Raw genomic sequence first — 22,975 nt, forward strand, 5'->3', positions numbered from 1 at the left:
TTCACAGTCAAGTTGAAAGCATCAGCCTCCATGAAGTGACTTAGTGTATGCAGAACACCCAAAATGCTCTACCACTGCAGGCGCCGAAGGAAATAGAAAAAAAATCTGATTACAGAAATGTCTTTGTTATTTGGTTTTTACAGCCTGGCCTGAGCTTCTTTTACTTTTTGTTGAGTAAAGCCCTTGGCGGTTGCTTAGCTAAACCAAGCTAAATGCTGCCTAGTTGTCACCATTCTGTTTATCTTTCATGCAGAATGACTTTCCATGCCAATAATACCACAGACAACAGATCTCTTGTATAAAAAAAAAATCAGTCAAACATAGGCGATGAACTCCTGACTGTTGCCAGCAGCAACAGATTGGAGTAGCCTTATGGTAACAGTAGGAGTGAACGTGTGTGTTGAAAATTGAAATTGACAGAACAAAGAGAACTTGAGAGAGACTTGGCCCACACTGTGAGCAACTTTCCCTCCTTGACCCCGACTGATGTTTCTGTCCTCACTTCAAAGAGATTAAAGTCAAACTCAATCCCTTTTTAGTTGGACAAATTTTCCGCTTGGCTTCTAATTGAGTCACAGCAGTATTTATCAAGTTGTTTGCGGCAGTTTTGATTTGACTGTATCACAAACCTCGCTTCTATTGGTCATTGTGGATAGTAGCAAAGATCCTATAGTTTAAGATATGATTTAACCCATAATGACCCAGTACTACTTTTGTGGCAGTTACAAAAATTATTTTTTCTCTCAATTTAACCTTTCTTAGATGATTAATTGCCATTTATTATAGTATTATCCTCTGCATTTTGCGTTTTTCCTATATTTAAGTTACTAATCATGCAGATGTTCATTAAAGCTCATATTAAAGTTATATCAGAAACAGAGAAAACTCAAGAAAAAATGACTTTTGCAGTAAAATCTATCATTAACTGAACATAAACCCAGTGTGTCCATCCACTGTCACTGATCAAACTCCATGGGTTTTACTGGTGAATCAAAGTTGTAGAAGATGATGGTGTTTCCACAGTAACTACAGAGCCTCTGAACATCCAAATGGGTCATATTTGATGACCATGAAAAGACGACAAACTGCATTTTACAATTATTTCCATCTATTGATAGGATTAGTGGATCAGAAGTTATTAAACATCTTAGATCAGCAGATTGTTTTGGTCACCAGTGGCTGTTTGGGCCTTTATGGGTGAAAAGGATTATATGCAGCATTGATATTCCGAACTCTCAAAAGCAAGGAGAAACTACTCCAACCACCTACAAATCCACCCTATGTATCCACAGACTGTGTCACTCACTGAATAAAGACTAAAGCTCATTGTTTACATATGTCTGTATTATGGTATCATCAAGTTTTCTTCTTCAAACAAAAACATATAGCCAGTTATTTTAACAGTCAGCAAAAATAACACTAGATAATAGAAAATAGAAATAGAAAAAAAACTTCTTCGCGTGTTGCATCAACTAATAGTTTACATTATAGCTCTGTTAGCTTAGTTCTGTTTGTAGACAGAAAACAGCCACAGTAAAACCATAATTTCAACTCCATTTTCTGTAGAGTTTATGTTGTCAATAGCTGCACTAAAAATCTATTTGGAATCGCCCACACAAAGTCCGAATTTTCACAGTTTAGAGCAAACTGTGGGTCAACAAACGGTGAACTTGGCAATGATAATAACATCACGTAACTTCATACCTTCATAAGCCTCAGAATCAAACTCCCTTGTGTAGAGGAAATGCTGCAATTTCAGTATCAAACACCATTCTTTTCATGTAGAGCTGTGTCCAGTGGTGAAAACAACAACAGTACTTTGAGATTTTATCACTTTATCACTTTCTTCTTTCCTAAAAGTTGTGTCCTAGTGGTTCACATCCTATCTCATCACTTTTTGATGCTTTGGTCAATGTTTGTTGCGTCAGTTTTCCTCGCCATGGGAGACCAGCAGAGTGACTCACTACTCCCTCTAGTGGTCACATAAATCCTCCAGACCACAGGTGTCAAACATGCAGCCCGGGGGCCAAATCCGGCCCGCCTAAGGGTCCAGTCCGGCCCTTGGGATGAATTTGTGAAATGCAAAAATTACACTGAAGATATTAACATGACTTTTAGTTCAGGCTCCACATTCAGACTAATTCAATCTCAAGTGGGTCAGACCAGTAAAATACTATCTTAATAACATATAAATAATGACAACTCCAAATGTTTCTCTTTGTAAATGTAAATATTTTCATGTATTTACACTAAAACAAAGTATAATTTTGCAAAAATATGTGAATAACCTGAAATGTCTTAAGAGACATAAGAACAATTTTAACAATATTCTGCCTGTTATTAAATTTTGAGTGTTTGTAGATCCACTGTGATCTGTAAGTTATAATGAACATGTGTAAATGATAAACTGAAGTAAAATATTGTTAAAATTAGACTTATTTTTTCAGTTTGTTCATGTTATTCAGATCTTTTGAAAGGACCTGTTCATAATGTAAATTAACTTTTTTCGCTCTAAAACAGAGAAAAGTTTGGAGGTAGCATTATTTATATATTATTATGTTATTATTTTACTGGTTCGGCCCACTGCAGATCAAATTTAGCTGAATCTGGCCCCTGAACTAAAATGAGTTTGACACCCCTGCTCCAGACCGTCAATATGTATAGATTCAGTTTGGCATCTTTGGCATCACTGGCATCTTTGGAATAACTTCAAAGCTATTTATTCTCAACACTCTTATAATAATTTTGGGTCATTATGTGGGAATACTACATATAGACTCTTTTTACTACCTCTCCATTTGTCACACTATCTTTCTGTCATTTTCACACCTGGGAGCCAGTGTTCCCACAGTTACACCATTGACAAAAAAAGGCCTTTATCCAGTTGTTTGTGGCTCCATGGGGTCCCATTGTTTATAGAATGTGAGAGAGATGAGAAAGACTGCTTGGCTGCATCATGAATGTGACCAGGCTGATCATGGGTTGCTGAATGGTAGGTACTATGTGTCATCTTTGTTTTCACCGTGAGAGGAAGTATCTGTAAGACAACGCTGGCCAGTATTGATTCTGGATAAAGCTGATGAGCCTAAACTTCAAATGTGCCTCTGTGCACCGATATGTCACCATCTGAGACAGACGTTGATGGGAGCAAAAGAGATGAAGACGGGTGAAAGATAGAGCAGGAGAGATAAATGGAGGCCATGAGAAACAGACAACCATTGAGAGAGATAAAGCAGAAGGAAAAGGAGGACGGAGGAGAGCGTCAGGGAGTCATGTATGTGAAGGAGAGAGCTGCACTGGCATTCAGCCAGAGTGATAGGAGTGTAGAGTTACAGGGAAGCCTGCGTTGGACACAGTAACACAACTGCAAATGTACAAGTATCACAAACCTCTTGTTCTGTAGTGAACACTGAAAATAAAGAGATGTAAAGGCTTATAGTTGTGGAAAAAAATATTAGACCACCCTTGTTTTCTTCAATTTGTTGTTCATTTTAGTGCCTGGTACAATAAAGATACATTACATTACATGTTTGCACAAATATAATGATAACAACAAAAATAGCTCATAAGAGTTTAATTTCAGAGCTGATATCTAGCCATTTTCCATGTTTTCTTGATAACCAAAATCACTTCAGTTCTTGCATCAATAGCTATGGCATTGTACTGCTAAAAACAGTGCTTTTAGTCATTCCATGTTTTCTTTTCTGTCTGTTTTAGTCACATGATACACACAGGAGTTAGTACTTGATTGTATAACCATTGTTTTTGATGACTTTGGATGGTCTGATAATTTTTTCCGCAATTGTAATTTAAAGGTCCCGTATTATGCAAATCTCACTTTGTGAAAGTTTTCTTACAGTAGTGTGTGTTGCAGTAGCCTCATTATGAGGTTCGAATTTGAAAACTGTCTGTTTCCTCCCTCCCTTGCTACACCACATTTAGTGAAAATGCCAGCTCAAACGGCCGAGTTTGAGTTGGGTCCGCTTATGACGACATAAGCGGATTTAACTCCTCCCCCTGACTGTGCCCCCACCCTGGCAAAGCGAGCCCCGCCCTGGCAAAGTACTTCTTGGACAACAAACATGGGGAAGGCGAGACACGCAAGTTGTGGTGTTGTTGGCTGCACACACCAACACGAAAGTTTATTTTTGCTCCCCACTTCCGAGCCTCTCCAAAAAAAGTGGCTGGATTCTATCTGTGATGCTCATGTACCAAACAACATTCCCAAACGCTTGTATGTGTGTGCCCGGCATTTCACGGACGAGTGTTTTTCGAACATGGGCCCATACAGCTCCGGTTTAACACAAAGACTCCGAATCAAGAAGGACGCAGTACCAACGCTTCGTGACCCAAGTACAAGTGTGGGAGATGTAAGTTCTTATCATTTTTTTGTATCTTTACTGCATAACCCTACATTACGGATAAGCTGACGGTTGATGTGTACGTCTAACGTTAGCATGGCAGCTAACATAGCTCGGTTACTGCTGCTAACGTTTGCATCCCCGTTAACATGCAAGAGCTGATAATATCGTGAGACATTCAACAGAACTACTTTGAACACGGGCCTTTTGTGGTTGGCATCAGTATAGTTAGCATCAAGCTTGTTTGTAGCTGCCTGCATTAGTGGCGGCAGGCGTCTTTCCGTGTCAGGTCCACGAACCCGACACAACACTGCCGTTTTCCGTCGGGGCTCAATCACGCCTCAAGGCAAAGAAAGCCAGTGTTTGGAAAGACGTTCTGTCTGAGACATGTGTATTGTAGACGAGAGAGCCATGGCTTCACAGTCAACATTAGCGCGTAGTACCGCTAGCGGAAGCCGCGTCCTCTCCCAGAGAGGGGAGGGGGAGTGGGCGTGGACAGATGCGTTCATTTGCATACCCGGAAGCAGGCCCAGAAACAGCCTGTTCTGAGGAGGGCTGGTGAGAGTGACTTTTTCGACCGCTGAAACTCCGAAAAAAGGATGATTTTGGGGCGAACAAACTTAAATACTATGTTTTTGGGCTTCTGAGACCTATATGACGTGACTGAAAAATAGCATAATACGGGACCTTTAACCAAATCACAAAATGACATGACTTTACTGACACCAAAATGAGAGATATTATTTTCAATACTATGTAAAAATAAAAAAATAATAACTGTATGTATTTAAATGGGTGATAATTACAATACCTTTCTTTTCCAAGTATGTATTATTTGCATTTACTCACACTGTCATGCAATGATAATGTAAGACAGTGTTAAATTACTCATTTTAATTGATTACAAATAAATCTGTTCTGCAATCTGCAATAAAATAGATTTTAAGGAACTGCCCTAATGGTGATATTTTTCATATGAAGTTATAACTGAGATTTAAAGGGGTCACAATTTGCTAAACCCACTTTTATTAGTCTTTGGTACATTTATTTGTGTATCTGGACCCTAATAGAACAAAAAGTCTGAATTTGAACCCTCCAGGTACTGCAAAGCTATCTTTATATTTATTTTGGCAAAAATCAAGTGGATTTCTATAACTCGTTTTAATTCCTGCTTAACTCGTTACGTCACAACATTTGCACATATACGGTCAAGACTTCTGATGAACATTTCTCCGAGTACGCCATAATTGTTTGTCAGCAGCAGCTGTTGTAGTCCGTACTGATTAAACATGTCCAAACTTCGAGCCAATTACCTAAAATGTTCAGTTATTGGTTGAACGGGACAGAGCAGCACAGCCAACACCCTGGACTGGGTGGGGCGTGAAGTGGCTCATTTGCGTTTAAAGGGCCAGCACTCAAAACGACCTTTCTGGTGTCATTACTCAGAAATAGGGTTGAAGATGGACCTGTGGAGTTGAATTAATGCAGAATTCAGACCCAAGCAGAGCATTTACAGTTTATGTAGACCACAAGGAAATGTTTAAAATGCATAATTCCATTAAAAAAAAGAAAAATATCACTCCTTTAAGCAAAACAAAACAGCAAATTTGCTCAGTCATGCTGGATGGAAATAAAACAACTGCATGTGTTCAGGCTACTTTGTAACTCTTTAAACACAAATCCATTTCAGTAATGTATCATTTGAAGACATATTGAGATTTCTGTTGATGTTTGTTTCCACTTTAATACTTAACAGTACCATAAATCACAGGTTATACTATTTAATTTGCCTTCCTGATCCATGTTCCAATCTTGAGTCCTGGGTGCTGCAGTATTACCCTTGAGTGCCCAGTTTTTCAGAGAGCCATCCAACTTGGCACCACTTCAGGTGGCGCCTTCATTGCTGTGCCAGAAGCAACAATACAAACAGACCATTACCACTCACCACCTGCCACCCCGTACCTAATTTACAGTCTAACACTTCAATCACAGGAATTAGCTTAACTTGAACATTAATAAAGAGGAAGATCTCTGCACCCAGTTTAACAGCTGGATGGTACTTGTTTATGTAAGCGTTCTAAGTATCTACATGTATTTGTCCTCTGAACTCTCCAGATGACTTCGATTGCTGTTGAGGTACAGGTTAAATGCATTAGCACACATTCATCTACTAAGATAACAAAACAAATAGGCTATGAAATTGGCAGGACATTTTAATAATTCAAGTTTCAGATATGATATATAAATATGCTGCTTCCTCTGTATGGAATCAGTTACTAAATGATCTAAGACTAAAAGAGCTGGTCTCACTGAACACTTTTAAGGGTATTTTAAACACCATGGAGGCCAAAAGATCTGGCTTTAGATGTTTTGCCTAATTTCTTAAAATTTCTAAACTAATCTTTGCATTTTTTGCTTTGCTTTGTACTTCATATGGTGTTTGTTTATATCTATGTTGGATTGTTACTCTGTTACATAATAAAGAAACGGAATAAAAATATGATGATGTCATAATATGACCTAAAATGCTAATAACTTCAGTGTTAGTCTGCTTTTCCAGCACTAGCGTCTGGTTTTACCCTCCAAAAACCTTTAATTTAACTTGTGGATGTATGTGTATTCTCATTTGGTGTAGGCCTATTTTGTTCTTTGTTCTGGCTTAAAGTCTAAGGACAGGAGTGAGTATTTAAAACACTATTATGTTAAGTTATTTGATGATGAGAATGGGGGTGGGATTAAATAAGTTTTTCTTCTCCCCACTCCTTTATGAGTGTATATGAATGATTTTGGAATTTTGAACTTGCATGTATTCTTTGAATGTTCAAAACAAACAATAAATGAATGAATGAAAATGAGTGGAGCTGAAGATCTCCACCCGCACCACTTCCATTTTGTTTCCATGTGAACAGTCAATTTGTTTTGCAATTATTTTACAATTATTGAAATGATTGTCCTAAAATAATAAGAAGCTGCTGATCACAGGAGTTTTTGTGCAAATGGGATGAATACATCAGGAAGAAAAGTAAGAAAATGTTATTATGTTACAAAACCGCGATGAACTGATGATATGTCCAGGGTGTACACCGCCTTCACCTGATGGTAGCTGGAATAGACTCCAGCATCCCCACAGTCCTCTGAAGGGTTAGGCGTTTTGGAAAATGAACAAATAATTGTTGTTAGCCACATTTATGTCTCCCCAACACACTTTTTGATTATTTTAGAATATCTAATAAACAGATTGTGGGAGTTGTTGATAATTTGAGCATTCAACAAAACTACCACTTACCAGAATAAATTTTATGTTTCTGAAAACTATGAATATGTATAATTTGAGTGTGATTTGCCATTGAAGGGGCAGCAACTTTCTTGCCTTTCCTCACTATGCAGGAGGTGGCTGAGGTGGAAGATGGAAGGCTGCTTTTAATTTTTTTTTTTAGCTACCTTTATTTTAGGTATAGTATATGTTTTTCTTTAATGTTAGACTTGATTTGCTCTGGCCTAAAGAGCACCTTGAATTTTGTCATGTTGATGCCTTGTGCTAATATGATGACAATAAAGCTTCTATTCTATTCTAAGGTAGATATACTAAATTCAGGCAAGGAAACAGCGCTTGCATCAGAGCTTTGGGAATTTTTAAGTGCTGAGGTTAAGGTGAGGAAAAGATCAGGATTTAGTTCTTGTGTTGTCAGAGCCTAAAGATAACCACAACAAAGTTACATAATGCAGATTTTTCTGAGCGACACAGTGGTTATCACAGCATCGGAGTTAAAATGTTATGATATTGATAAACTGTACATGTATTTAGAAACGCTGATATGAAATGTTAACATTATTTATAAGATGGAAAAAGAATGACTGGTTTTCAAGGGATGCTGTTTATTTTGTAGAATATCATTTACTGACACAAACACTGCGTTAGAATTGGTCCAATATTATGACGGGTCTCATAGGAGAGTGAAAAGACCAAACTTTGAAAACCCTAAGCAGCTCCTCTTGACATTCCTCGATAAACAAAAGGCCACAGCTGCTCCATATCGATGACTCATCCTCTTGATGTCCTTTTGGGTCATGATGGAAGTGCTTTCACAAGGACACATACAAACACCAGGTGAGTCTGACAGCCGGCTTAAAGATAAACTCCTTCAGCTCCTCTGGGTGGGCATTTACGAGGTAAATCACACAGGTAATTAAATCCAAGTCTATGTGTGTGCGCAGCTCTAATATTAGCTCCCTGGATACGACAGGCTGCAGTGTGAGGATGGGGGGGTTCATGCTAATATTAGCTCGCAGCTTGCTTGTTGCTGGCACTGTGCACAAGCAGCTATGATTTGAGCATGGCAGAGTGTACAGTTAGGTATTAACACATTAAATCCTATGGAGACTGAGGGACTTGAATTAAGTTAATGGGTGGCAGGGGATATTCAAAGCCATTCACTTTGTAACATGAACTATCCAAACCCCCCATTACTCGCTCACACTGATCGAAGCAATCGATTTCTCTATATATGAGGTTGAATCATATTTGGAAGCGCTGCTGGCTCGTGCAGATTCCCAAGAACTATATGATCGTTCGCTGTCACACTCAAGGCACTTAACCACACAGTAAAGTTTCAGTTGCTGTTGCTGTTGTAACTAAGCAGGAGCTAAAGAGGATGAGCAAAAATTAAAGAAGCAACTGTCAAAGCTGTGCTGAAAAACTCCGACTGTTGGCACTTATTCCAAGGTAATCTCACTCTGTAGCTTTCCTCTTTCCCCGCATTGAAAGACACATTCAGACAAAGGACATGGGTGCTCTGACTCATGCACAGGCACAAACATTGTTGGTGTGCGATGGAGGAGATTTGTGTGAGAAAAAAGATACAGAGAAATGGAACAGTGTGCATCATACAACCTTAACTGGTTCTGTGAAGAGTGACATAAACCGAACATGTAACTGCACAACAAAAACCTTAGCCTTCCAAATAAGCATGACTTCATTACTGTCTCTTTACAAAATTTAGAGAAATCACTGTGACGTCTTCTCTTCGTGACTGCACACTATCATCTGTGCTCAAAGTGTAACACACTGCAGTAGACTATTGATTCAAACCATCATGGACACCAGGATTGGATTTCAGGTCAGAGGGAAGGACTTCATTTATCAGATGCTGTAAGACTGACTGAGATGTGAATGAAACTGCACACCACAGGAAACATCTTAAAAATGGTTCAATTGTTGCAGTGTGACTCAAACACCAACCTCTTCCAAATCTCACACAAAGAATTTAAACCAAATCAGCACTATCTTCTTTTTTCCCCCATGAGGTGACCGTCTTCATTCGTCATCCCTGCTGCAGGGTCACGTTCTACCGGGCGGGTCAATGCACGAGACTGTAAAGGACATTGCCTCAGTAGTGCTGATGCACATGAAGTTTTTGTATCATTGTTGACCACACATACATTAGAAGAAAGTATGTCCTAAAATAAACCAGTGCAAAATTTCCTATAACCAGACTCTGACAAGACTGCAAAACCAGACAATAGGTTGAAAAAGAGACATGACTAAAAATTTTCAGTACAAGTGCTCTGGGGCACTGTAAAGAGGGGGTAAACATGACAAATTCATGGGGCCCAGCATTTCTGGGGGGCCCATAGAGCAGTGGAGGGGGCCCAGTGGATACAAGTTAGAAGTTGTGAAAATTTTGTATAAGATCTGTTGTATAATAGAAGCATACAAGCTGGAAATTGGAGGTTGAAAGCATGTTAAGTTTCACTTTGCGTCACGCCAGCATTAGTCGCGTTAGTTATGGGCCCTACCCCCACTTATATAACTGCTGCCCCTACTCCATGTACGTACCCCCGCTCCCACAAATCAATAAGATCCAGAATTTTACAAAGGGCCCACATCGTTTAGCTTTCATGGGGCCTACAATTGCTAGCGGTATCTCAGCCACTGCTGATATCTCAAAAATGGTTCCTCAATGGTACCTTTTTGAAACCAATTTCACCTTTATAGCAAAAAGAAAATTACATCACACTTACATTTAATTTTTTCAGTTATTTTGCATGTGTATGGACTCAAACCCATTTCACACAAAAAGAATAAACCACATCTAGCACAATTTGAAGCCGCCTATTAATAAAATATCATTCATAAAAATGCATGTAAGCTGGTGTTGTTGCTCCAGGCAACAATGATGAAGTTTAGTACTTAGGTACTGAAATTTATGATGAAATGACAACAAGTAACAGCAGGTGTTGTTCAGTTCTCAGAAACATGTAACCAGTTTGGTTGGTGCCATTGAAATATTGAAGAAGGAAACTTAAGACAACCACAACAGCAGGAACACTGCTGTCATTGTAATAAGGTGTGCGTGCTTATAAATAATTGACATAATCATGACCTTAAGCTTGTACCTTTGTTTGTAGGGTGATACATGAAAATCTGATGAAAAATAGCCTTTTAACTAACTGTGACAGATTTACAACGATGTCAGTTATCTCCAACTGTGCTCAGAACTTAACCAAGAAGCTTTATGTGGGACCGGTTTGGAAACACTTGGATGTACTAGTCTCTGCCAAGCTACTTTCATAGGATATGACAGCAGAAATAAAAAAATTTTAAAAAACGCACGTGCACAGTGGACTAACTCTGTCTTAAAAAACTATTATTAGATTCCATATAAAAATGTGTGAAGTTTCAGCGCTCTCTTTAGAGTAGTGAATGATGTCATATGCAGTTGAGCCAAGTAGTGACCAATATTAGACACAGAGGCATATAATGTTTCTACTGTGTAACTATTACATTTTTTTTTACGTCTCCTGTCATTCACATCAGACTGACGTTACTGCATCTACAGCTTATTTGTGGCTCATTTAAATGTTCAGATAGAATTCCACCACATTAATTTCATTTTTGACAGAATAAATACGCAGTAAGTGGCACATTTTACAGTTGATGAAGACACACACATCAGTCATCATATATAATATATAATACACTGTGCTTGCGTGTTTCAGCCAGATAATATCTTGACAGATATTCTTCTTTGTAGTTTTTCTCGATTCAACTCTTTTGAAAAGACCTAAACCAGCCCAGTTGAACCCAGAAGAACTACCAAGAAGAGTGATGACCTGGGCAAATGAGAACCTACACAAACATCTTGACAGACAGTAGTCAAACATCTGTAACAAGACTACAGATCAGATCACATGACATTGTTTGTCACATTGGACATGTATAAACCAGGGTTGGCACTGCACGTACTGACATGCCCTCAATCCCTGATTAAACATAAATATGCAGTCTCTAATTTCACACACTCACACATATCCTCTCATTCATGCCTTCACACTCAGTCACACTCACACCAACCCACACACACAAACCCATACAATATAGGCTACTTTGGATCAAGACAATAGGCTACTGAACATGACATGCACATCTGCAACATCTGTAAAGCTGTCATCTACCTCGTCGGTTGTTTATCTTTCTGCTCTCCAGAAACGGAAAACAGCAGCAGCACCATTTTCACTATTAGTACACAAACACCAAAATACTTTACACTCCTCTCCACTAACCTCCCTTCACCTTTTCCTGTCTCTATCTCACACTCACCTCTCCTCCTCTCACCGCCGCTTCATCCATACAGGATTTACACCTCCCACATGGCTTATCTCGTCTCATCCTCTCTAGTCCTTCTTCACTGTGTCTCATCTTCCCTCCTTGCTTCCTTCTTTCCTTCCTTCGTCCTCTGTCTATGCAGAGCGGTGCAGACCTGTCCGACCAGTGCAGCCAGCCTCCCTCCCCGGCAGCAATGCTCACCCTCAGCCAGTTATCACACTTGCAGCACGTAGCCCCGCCTCCTTGCCTTTCCTCTGCCTAATATACATGCTGAGTCAGTGTGGAGTAGTCAGTGCTGGTAGGGGAGGTGCTGCAGGAAGGGAGCATACAAAACAAGGGGTGTGAAGTATTTAAAGGCACTGGGTACTCGTACAATCTGGACCCTTACTCTCCGTGTGGGACAGGGTCCAGGATGCCTGCAGCAAATGTGAATGAGGGACTGGGACATGTGAACGCTCTGCAGGGCGGTAACTTCCCAGGCACGTGTGAACCCCTCCTCCCAAACAATGCAGGGGTTTAATTGATGGGAAATAAGTAACACCAGTTCATCAGCTCCTTAGATCATCTCACACTGTATGTAATAAGGTGTTTATCATATAAACTTGAGTATAACATTACCAGGCTATAAAACTATGAAATATTTACAGTTATATACAGTATTTTTGTATTGTGATCAATGTCATTATCAGCTTAAACACTGGCGATTGAGCCTTTACATGTAAGTAACATATGGATTTATGCTATTTCTTTTCTTTTAATCGTATATGTTTTTATCTTATCCTATGGATCTAGTTTTTGTGTCCTTAATAAAGCTTGAATGAATGAATGAATGAATTGTAAAATAGCTCAGTTTTTTGTTTTTGTTTTTTTTACTTTGTTTACTCATGCAAGTTTCAAAAAATATATTTCATTTGAATGTTGTAGCTCTTGATTTCTGAAATTTCTGCTGGTTGGTAAGTGTTTTTCATGTTCTGAGCATACAGATGAAACACAAAAAAATTGGATTTTATGTCATTTTCATGTTGCTGATAAAGAACTCAGCATACACTGGCTTACATTAAATCAAAATAGAGAAAATCCCCCCAAAAAATAGCATGAAATCATTGCTGTGTTTTCATCATCATTTACATCGTGTTCCTCTTGCAGCTTACATATATTATTTATCTTTTATGTAACTTTTGTGTTGTTTTGCATCTTTTATAAAGTAATAGAATATAAATAACTGGTTTCTTCATATTTCACACAGGACCAAAGATTAACTCCAGCAAAGGATTTGATATTTGATGTGATGATTATTGACATTAGTGCAGTGTTTTTCTAACCTTGGGGTTGGGACCCCACGTATGGTCGCCTGGAATTCAAATGGGGTCGCCTAAAATTTATAGTAATCGGTTAAAAAAAACCCAACAAAAAAGACTTACTTATAAAAAATATATGGTGAGTTGAGAGAGACAATCACATTCCATAAAAGACATGACAAACTGTGAAGCTGAAACTGAAGCACTGTGGTACTGTTTAGGTTTCAAATGTTCATTGTGGCCAATTTAAGATGCTGCAGCTCTTTCATAATTCATAGTTTGAGTTATTGTTTGTTCAGTATTAATTGTCAGTCTTGTAAATCCAAGCTGGACTGACTGTACACATCCTGACCGAGGAAAATAAAATTCTCACTTTGTGCAGTAATCTACACCTGGCTTTTCTGCCTCTGTCCATAATAATATATATTACATAGCCTAAATGTCATCTAAAATTAATGTTTATTTGCAACATGGTATAGCAAACTATTACATGATCAAAAACTAATTAATTTTTCCTAAAAAAAAGGTCTCTGTTTTGAATGTCTGGGGTTGCCAGAAATCTGTGATGTTAAAATGGGGTCACGCGCCAAAAAAGGTTGGGAACCACTGGATTAATGGATATAAATATTTCTGTCAGTACAACAATTTGGACCATATCAACCGGTCTTACAATGCAGGTGATATAAACAATAAATGCAAATTAAAGGAAAAATATTACACATGACATTTCTCAAAGACAAAAACGTAAATAACCAGAAAGATTTAAGGCTTAAACTATCATTTTTCAAGATGATCTACCTACACATTAACACTAAATGCTCTAAATATCCGACCAGTCCTTAGTTGTAACTGCAGTTTTCAGATTGAGTCTTTCCGAGAACATCCTTGAATGCGCTTCCCTTTCTCTCACTGTCTCTGTGATTTCCTGTCTCTCTAATATAATCCAATCTGATCTAGTTTTCTATCTAATAAGAAGAAAGTGCACTTCAAATACGGTTATAAATGATATCATTACTACAACAAATACTTTTTTCAGCTTTAGGGTAGAATTCACTTCCACACATATCACTCACACATTTGCCTCATTAAAACTTCACAGCTCAAAACAAACACAAATGCACTTTTCTACAACACAGAAGGTTTACATGACAGAATCTGTCACTTTTTCTCCATCTGTTATAGTAAATTATTATCAAGCAAAAAAGGTGAAGAAAAGTGACTATAATAATACAGTGTTAATGTTATCATCTATGAATTATTCTTCAAAATAAATAACAGGCATAAAATTGGATTTGTTATTCATTTTGTATAGTGATCTAAAAGAGTTTCTTCATTTCTAAAAACCTAAATTCTACCTGTTGTTCTACCTGACGCTTTGTTTAAGTAAAACATCTCTTGCAAGGAAAACATCTATATTTGTTGTGTAAGTACATACTGTACAGTACAATGTTTCTTAGTATTCCAGATTTTAAATTATTCAGTGCAACACTCTGTAAATGGCAAAGTCACAATGTTTTCCCTTGGTTCTCAAGATGTATTATATGATTATAGGACATTTGAGAAAAAGGTTTCTTCGGAAAGACACAAGAAAAATGATTGATGTATATAATATCTGACTGTTTTATTGGCTCTGCAAACATCAAAGGGGAGGGAGCAGGTAAAAGCATGCGCTCACTTCACTGAAATATTTAAGAGAGCTATGAAAGAGGATAAAGAGCAACTTTTCATCCTATATATGAAGAATACAATGCATAGATTTTACTAAAATTGTAAGATTTAGCTCTTGTGTGTTTTCCAACTGGACATAGGTAAAGCTTTCAGGTGTTGACTGATGAATGCATATATTAAGGACAGAAAGAGCAAAGAGTAAAATGTCGTTAAAAAAATAAATAAACAGATAGAAAAGAGCCACACAAACTGCACGCAGTGTACACAGATGGATAATTAGAGGTTAAAGGTCAACCAGACTCCCAGACATAAACAGATAACAGACATAGATAATAAAGAACTACACACTGAGGATAACAGATACATTGTGGTAGCCTTGGTTTTGGAGTTTTTGCCTGTTATTGGTACCTTTACATTTGACTTTACATCCCACATTATGACGACAAGAAAAATTTTTTAAAAAAAAGAAAGCATGGTAACAGATTAACTATGACCTTGTAGACATTTTGTTACAGAGAACAGCATAATACAACTGACAATATAAACAGAATGAGTCGTCATGGAAATGACCTAAATAAAGCACAAAGAAAATATATCGCTCAGTAAAATGTGAAAAAAGCTCCAAACAATTCTTAGAAAACAAGGTATTTTAACCAGTAGACTGTTCAAACTAAAAAATAACTGACTCAGACAAAGAAAAGGAATGACAACTGAACTTTTTAGCAACAAATAACATAAATTGGTTTTATGCCAATGCACTCACATGCACAATGTATAGAGGCACGTGACACTATCTCTGATCTCCACACAAATCGTCCGTCAACTGGCCTGTTTATCTGCCTATCTATCTCTGTGATATCTAATGTCAACGTGACTGACTATGAGATTCCAGATCCAACCAAGATTTACAACCCCAGATAAAACATGGCCTTCAGAACCATAACTTTCCCCCCCGTCCTCTCATCCAAAGTGGCCTTCAAAGTCTAAAAAAATGAAATCTTGTAAACGCGACCAGCCTCATATCAAAGTTTCGCTACACTGAGAAGTTTAGTCTGATGAATACATTTTTGTAGATGTATAGATAGAAAACAGGTCACAGCAATATTTGATTGTTTATATGTGAAGAGCAATATAGCAACACTGAGATGAGAAGAAACCTTAATTTAAAGGGGCTGAATGTTCTACTTTCAAATATTAAAAATGACCTAAAATTATCATTAGAGAGTTTAGAATAAAGAGTTATGAAGTTCTGTCACAGACACCAATGTACTGAATTGTAGAGATATGAGTTAAGGGATTTATGTGGCCACTAGAGGGAGTAGTGAGCAAGGGTATAGTAATGGTAATAGTAATAGTTTTGGATTTTTCATTATAGTTTACTTTTATTTAGTTTTGACCTTTTTTCGCTAATTCAGTTAGTTTTAATTACTTTTTAGAGCATGTTTGCTAGTTTTTATTAGATTTCATTTTTTTTCCTAAATGCTTAGTTTTAGTTTTACATTTTTCATATCTTTTATCTTCCTCATAAAGCTTTCCTTTTCTTATTTATCAAACAGATGGAAAAAAAAGTCAATTCTTTTACCTTGACATGTTTCGGCTACAACCATCTGTCTGACAAATAAGAAAAAGAAAGTTTTATAAGTTCTAGTGGACAGTATGAACCTAATTGGACTTTTATCTTCCTCGCCATCATATTCAAATAAATCCCAGACAGGACTCTGCTGCTTTCTCCCAACTTTATTCTCCATGTTTCCAGGTAGAGTGGGGACAAGAAGCTGACTCTAAACGACAGGTGACGAGAAGTGATGGACCGTGAAGTGCCATATGGTGCCACCGGCTAAAATTGCTTGAGCAAAATAAATCGATTTCATATCAATCTGACATTGACAAAGACGAAAACAAAGGGAATTTTATTCATAATTTTTATATGTTTAAGTTAGTTTCATAAGCACACAATACAGTTTCAGTTACTTATCCTTTTTTCTTTTAATTATCATTTTTATTTATTTCAGTTAACAAAAACGATTTTTCAATTCTAGTTTTTGTCATTTTGTTACTTTTCGTTAATGATAATAACCTTGGTAGAGAATTACTCTACTGGTCTCCCACGGTGAGGAAAACTAAAGCCACAGGGGCTTTGGCCAAATCATCAAAAAAGTGATGAGATAGGATGGAAACCACTAAGAAACAACTTTCAGAGTCAAAGAAAGCACTGCAGCACTGAAGCACTGTTGTTGTTTTCACCACTGGACACAGCTGTAAAATGAAAAGACTGGAGTTTGATGCTGAAACCACAGTCTTCTGCACTGGTGAGTTTGATTATGAGGCTTATGAAGGTTTACAGTTATTATGTGATGTTATCTTTGCAAAGTTCACTGTTTGTTGACACAGTTCAGACTACCCTGTGACAATTCTGACCTTGTTTGGACGATTCCAAACAGATTTTCAGTGCAGCTATTGACAACACAAACTGAACAAAAACCAAAACTAATTTGTGGTTTTACTGTGGCTGTTTACTGTCTAAAAGCAGAGCTACATTACCAGAGCAATAAGTGTAAACTATCAGCTAATGCAGTATGTGAAGATTATAAGACGCAGTGCTAGTTTTACTGACTGTCAAGATAATCGCCCATGATTTTTTGTCTAAAGAAAAAAAAAAACCTTGATGATACCATAATGCAGATGTATGTAAACAATGAGCTTTATACTTTATTCAGTAAGTGATACAGTCCGTGGATACACTGTGTTGATTTACTGGTGGTTTTGGTAGCTGCAGGTGTGTTCTGGTATGTGACTTCCCCTGCTGTCAAGAGAATATGAGAATATCAATACTACACATAACCCCTTTAGTAACATATTCATTAGTTCAGTTTGATGTGGTCTACAATAACCAATTGTGGACTTTTGAAGACAAATATAACAGTTTGTAGCAGGATTATTAACATTACTCAGTACCATCCCCGTAATATAAACATAAAAAACTATCTTTGACTTTTATGTGATTGTTTGACCAAAGCAGTAATTAATATTTCAGTAAATCTGGATCACACTAGATCGAACTGCAAGTAATTTACATATTTAAGCATCAAACTGTAAAAAAAAACATTTAGGTAATTCTTCAATATTTTAACTATTATTATCTTTTTAAGTCTAATGTTATTGTTCTGTTACTACTAGAGCGAAGTTCTGGCAACACTGATCATAGCGGCAAAAATAAAAACTGATAAAACATAACTGACTTGTACTTCCATAATTTTAATTGACAGTCAGCTTAAAGACATTTTGGGTGAAATTTAGCATTTGAGTTAAATACAATTAAATGTGTATCACTTCCAATATTAATCTCCATGATTAGCAATGATTCACAAAACGAAGTAATTAATCAGATTAATCACAGGGTTGCTGTGGATTAATTTTGATTAATCGCGATTGAATATTATTAGTTTTTAATCTATATTAATCGCGTTTCATTTTGCATGAGCAAACAGATTCAAGAACGAAGGGAATAAATATGCACTTGATGTGTTTGTTGCAAGCTGGGCAACACACCAGCCGCAGTGTGAGCGGAATCCCCGACTAACGTATGCTTAAACTGGAAGTAATAATAATAAGAATGGATTAGCTTTATATAGCGCTTTTTTAGTCACTCAAAGCGCTTTGCATTATTGCTCTCACATTCTCCCTCTGGTGGTGGTAAACTACATCTGTAGCCACAGTTGCCCTGGGGCAGACTGACAGAAGTGTGGCAGCCAATTCATGCTAACGGCCCCTCTGACCACCACCAAACATTCACACACCAGTGTGAGTGTGAGGCACTGGAGGCAAGGAGGGTGAAGTGTCTTGCCCAAGGACACAACAGACTGACTAGGACAGAGCGGGATTCGAACCGCCAACCCTTTGGACGACCCACTCTACCGTCTGAGCCAAACCAAAGCACCCAGAAGTGCTTTGGTTTGCTTGTTTTTTTGGGGGGTTTTTGTACACATATTTCCATCCAGAGAGCCATCGTGCTGTTTAGTGTCTTCCATCTTTATGGGTTGGTTCTGCTGCCTGTCACTACCGAATCAACTGCCCATTTGCGCATGCACTACCTTAACTCTACTTGGACAAACTGCCTGAAATGCGTTGGCAGAGACATTCAAAGTCATTCTGCACTGCAGATGGGTTAACTGCATTAAAATTTTAATCATATTAATCATGATGATGGATTAATCTGCATTAACGTGTTAATTTTGACAGCCCTAAGAGTAATATAAAAAGTAATTAACGGTGTGTTTAAAGGGTTAAAACAGACAACTGCTCAATATAATGTAAATGCGTATAATCCAGTTGCAGTGTATAAGCTTCAGACCCTGCCACTGCGGTGTCATACTGCTCAATTCAGTGGAGACAAAGGCTGTCCTGTATCGTTCAGTCCTGCAGAAGAGTGGAGTTAGCGTCTAATATAATAGATAGATGGATATATTGACCTCTACTTAGCCCTTGGAGCAAGCGGTTTATTTATAGCTGAAACGTCAGCGAAGTTACCCTGTGACAGTCAACATACAACATTGAGCTGGATCATGTCTGGCTCTGAGTAACAATATCAGTTAATCCAGTTCTCTAAGAAGACAGAAAATGGATCAGACCAGCATGAGCTAAAGCTACTTAAATTCACTTATAATACCTCAAAGACTCTGAAGTGTTTGACCATGACATACCACTATCAGGTTGTTTTTCATTTTTTCTCTTAAAGTTAATTTCTAGGCTAAATGTTTCGGGCCCAGTGAGGTCAGTTAACAGTAAGGACGTATGAGGTGAAACAGGTGAAAATGACTGGCAGGTAACCACAGCAGCTGATCTCTGCACACTGCACCAAGCACATCAAGCCAGCTTTTACCTTCTAGCAGTGTCAGCAACTCCCGAGGCAGATGCGGATGAAGAGTTTGAAAAGCAGAGGGTTGTTTCAGCAGCCTGTAACGCGCCTGATGCAAACAAACTCTCTTAGTTTGACTGCTGTTCTGTTCCAACAAATGACATTAGGGGCAGTCTGATTAGGTTATGGTGAATGCCTTCACCTTCAGCTTAGTTTGGTGCTGAAACTAAGAGACAAACAATGAAACTCATTGACTGAGGGGGTTTTAAAAATAAACTTCTTGATGTGGTAAGTGGAGGATTGGATTTCCTCTCTCTTTTTGCTGTCTTAGTTTGTCCTTCATTTCCAACTGCTCGACCCTACTTACTGTACATCAGGTCTTGAATGTATTTTTACTATTCTGTTTTTTTTTTTTTTTTTTACAAATCAAAACAAAGAGAGTCAAAGCGTTGCAAATGCAGGACTGGCTGTTAATTTGTACAAAGCCTCATTGAAATTAGATATACTATGATATCGGTGGCTGTCGGACACTTAAGCAGGACATTGTGGGCTATCAAGCACAGAAAATCAATTACTGGCAATGTAATGTTAACAAACAGCCAAGGATGAGGTCTAAATCTCCAAGCTCATATTGCAGCATTTCCTAAGGACCGGTTTGACAAAACAAGACAGCAGTTCTGCATGTAACGAGGAGAGAGCGACTCTACAACAGATTTGTGTTTCATTAATCACACAGGATCCAGGCCACTGCAAAGCACTCCATCTGCAACCCAGCCAACATACAGAAAAAGCCTCACAGATTGGAGCATCTAGCAGCAGACCACTCATTATAGGGAAACACAGCAGGATTGTAAAATGCTAATGCTCGCCATCATCACACAAGCTCACTCCTATCCAAATGCTAAAAGGCCCTTTTCATTGCCAGCACTCTCACCTCCTAAATACTCCCACTACCACACCTCCAAAATGTATTCTTGGCTTTCAGCATGAGCTGTTATGAAGAGAAAACACACCATATAGATCTTTGCTGAAGCCCTCAAAGTTACCTTTTAAAAGCCGCAGACCTCTGAAAAAAAAATGACGGCAACCAAAAAATGTGAAAGAAAATGATGAAAAAGGCAGAGGCAGTAACCATGGGCTAGTGAGAGGGAGCAAAGAGTGGGAGAGTGTAGGAAGAAATAAAAACAGACGTGGGAAGGAAGAAAAAACTGTAATTCAAGACTGCTCTGGTGGCTAATGGTGTTTTCTCACCACAAACAACATGAGAATAGAGACGAGGCTGGCCATCACAATCGTCTAATAAGAACTGATCAAAATCCAATCATACTAAGCACAATGGAAAAGACAACCAAGGTGTCTGAATAAGCCTCGAGTCTGCATGTTAGTTCACAACAGATTCAAGAAAAGCTCCAATAATGGATGTTTTCATCGCTGATTTATGTGTTGATTATTTTGTCTATTTTATTAGTTAATAGTTATCCATAAGTGTCTTGTTTGATCCACAGCCCCAAGATTTTCAGGTTACTGTCACAGATGAACAAAAAAAAAAAAAAAATACTGAAATTTAGAAGATGAAATCAGAAGATGTTGAATATATTTCTTAAAAAATGACTCAGTCTAAGTAACTCAGCTAATTGATTATTCATTAGCCCTTGATTCAACCATTTGTCCTAAAATTAGATGTTTAGATTCAGGTCTTAGCCTCTAGATGTTTGTCAGGTTGTGATACTGACACTGATTCTAACTGGATGGCTACAAGTGGAAGCATTGTAAAGCTGGTCAATGGAGCAAACACAGTCAGAGCTGCTGTGACTTCTACACGTCCTCCCAGTGCAGCTTTTTTTCCTCTGACAAGCAGCACTGCAAAAGTGATGGAGTAGCTGTGTGTTTGTATGTGTGTTATAGTTCTCTCCCTCTCTCTCTCTGCCCAGGAAAAGTGAGAGCAGTCTTTTTCTACCCCCACTATCCATTCACTACACAATCCAGGGGCACGGTCGTCTAGACTGATCCCCAAAAGGCGGATTCATAAACTGTAAGAAATGAAGACAAAATACTTCCAGCTGCCCTTGACGGCCGAGAATGGATCTGCTCTCGGGCGACGTTTGACAAGGTCTTCAAGTGGTCCCATAGCCCTGTCCCCCAACCATGCAGGGGAGAAGACACTTTTTCTGCAGTGTAATTTATCATCAGCAGACATGTCTTTCCATATTAAAATGTGTCCGGTGAGAGATAGCAAATTTGATCTAACATATGCAATATATTATACATGGGTAAAGAAGTTTGTATGTCTTTGTATGTTTATATGCTTGTAATTAGTTTATCTATCTTAACAAATAAAGTAAAAACAATTACCCTACAGATATATATCAGTGCTAAATGGAAAGGGTGCACTATTGAATTAAAGTTATAATAGCATATTTAATCCAAAATCCAGCACTTTGGGTTTGGAGGAATATTTAACCAGTGTAAAAGCTGCTATATTCATCCACTCATCTTCTCATTCATCCAATCACCCATCAATACATCACACTGTGGTTAAAATTAGAATATGATCACATGTGTCCCTGATGTTCAGGTGCAGACAAAGCCATTTTAAACCCTCTCACGTACAGCATCACCTTAGAGAAAACTGTTAAGCGCCAACTTTTCCAGTCAAGGGCAAAACTTATTTACGCCGTTCTGGCTGTGAATGGCACGCACAGATGCGTCAATGACAGCAGTATTTGTGAGGCAAACGACCTTTCTGGAGGATCTGTATCCTACAGGTCTCAGAAGACGGCTGAATGTGTCTGATGCAGTGCACTCACTGTACGTGGCTCAAGTTATGCACTAAACTGCATGCATCTCTACTGCACCGCACAGTTAAAGCGCAATGAGCTTCCGCAGAACATACCATCAAACACGGACACGATAGGTGTTCACTTACCAGAAAATATGCTCAAATCAACAATCCAGCCTCCTGTAGCGTTACATAGCTGGTGCCACAGATGATAAGATGCTGTTGCATCGCCGTCTGCTGCAGGTAACACACTGGCACAGCCACTGCGGTGCACATTCATCCGCTTCCTCCGGCTTTCTGAATGTGTGTGAGTGCGTGTGTCATTGAAAAGGGAGCAGAGGTTGGATCTACTTTCTCGTCAGACTGAACCAGACGTGATGCTGCACAGTTCTGAAATGGACAGCTCCT

The 22,975-nt window shown here is 38.3% G+C and overlaps 1 protein-coding gene across 1 annotated transcript in view; it reads right to left on the minus strand.

The window, feature by feature from the left end:
- LOC115439399 (uncharacterized) overlaps positions 1-22,975 on the minus strand; it is a 62,621-nt gene extending 39,646 nt beyond the window's left edge. The window contains 1 exon segment of the mRNA XM_030163242.1: positions 22,715-22,975. The gene's annotated coding sequence lies outside the window, so the exon portion shown is untranslated.

The sequence above is a fragment of the Sphaeramia orbicularis genome, chromosome 19 (genome assembly GCF_902148855.1).
Source record: "Sphaeramia orbicularis chromosome 19, fSphaOr1.1, whole genome shotgun sequence".
In the NCBI taxonomy this organism is placed as follows: Eukaryota; Metazoa; Chordata; class Actinopteri; order Kurtiformes; family Apogonidae; genus Sphaeramia; species Sphaeramia orbicularis.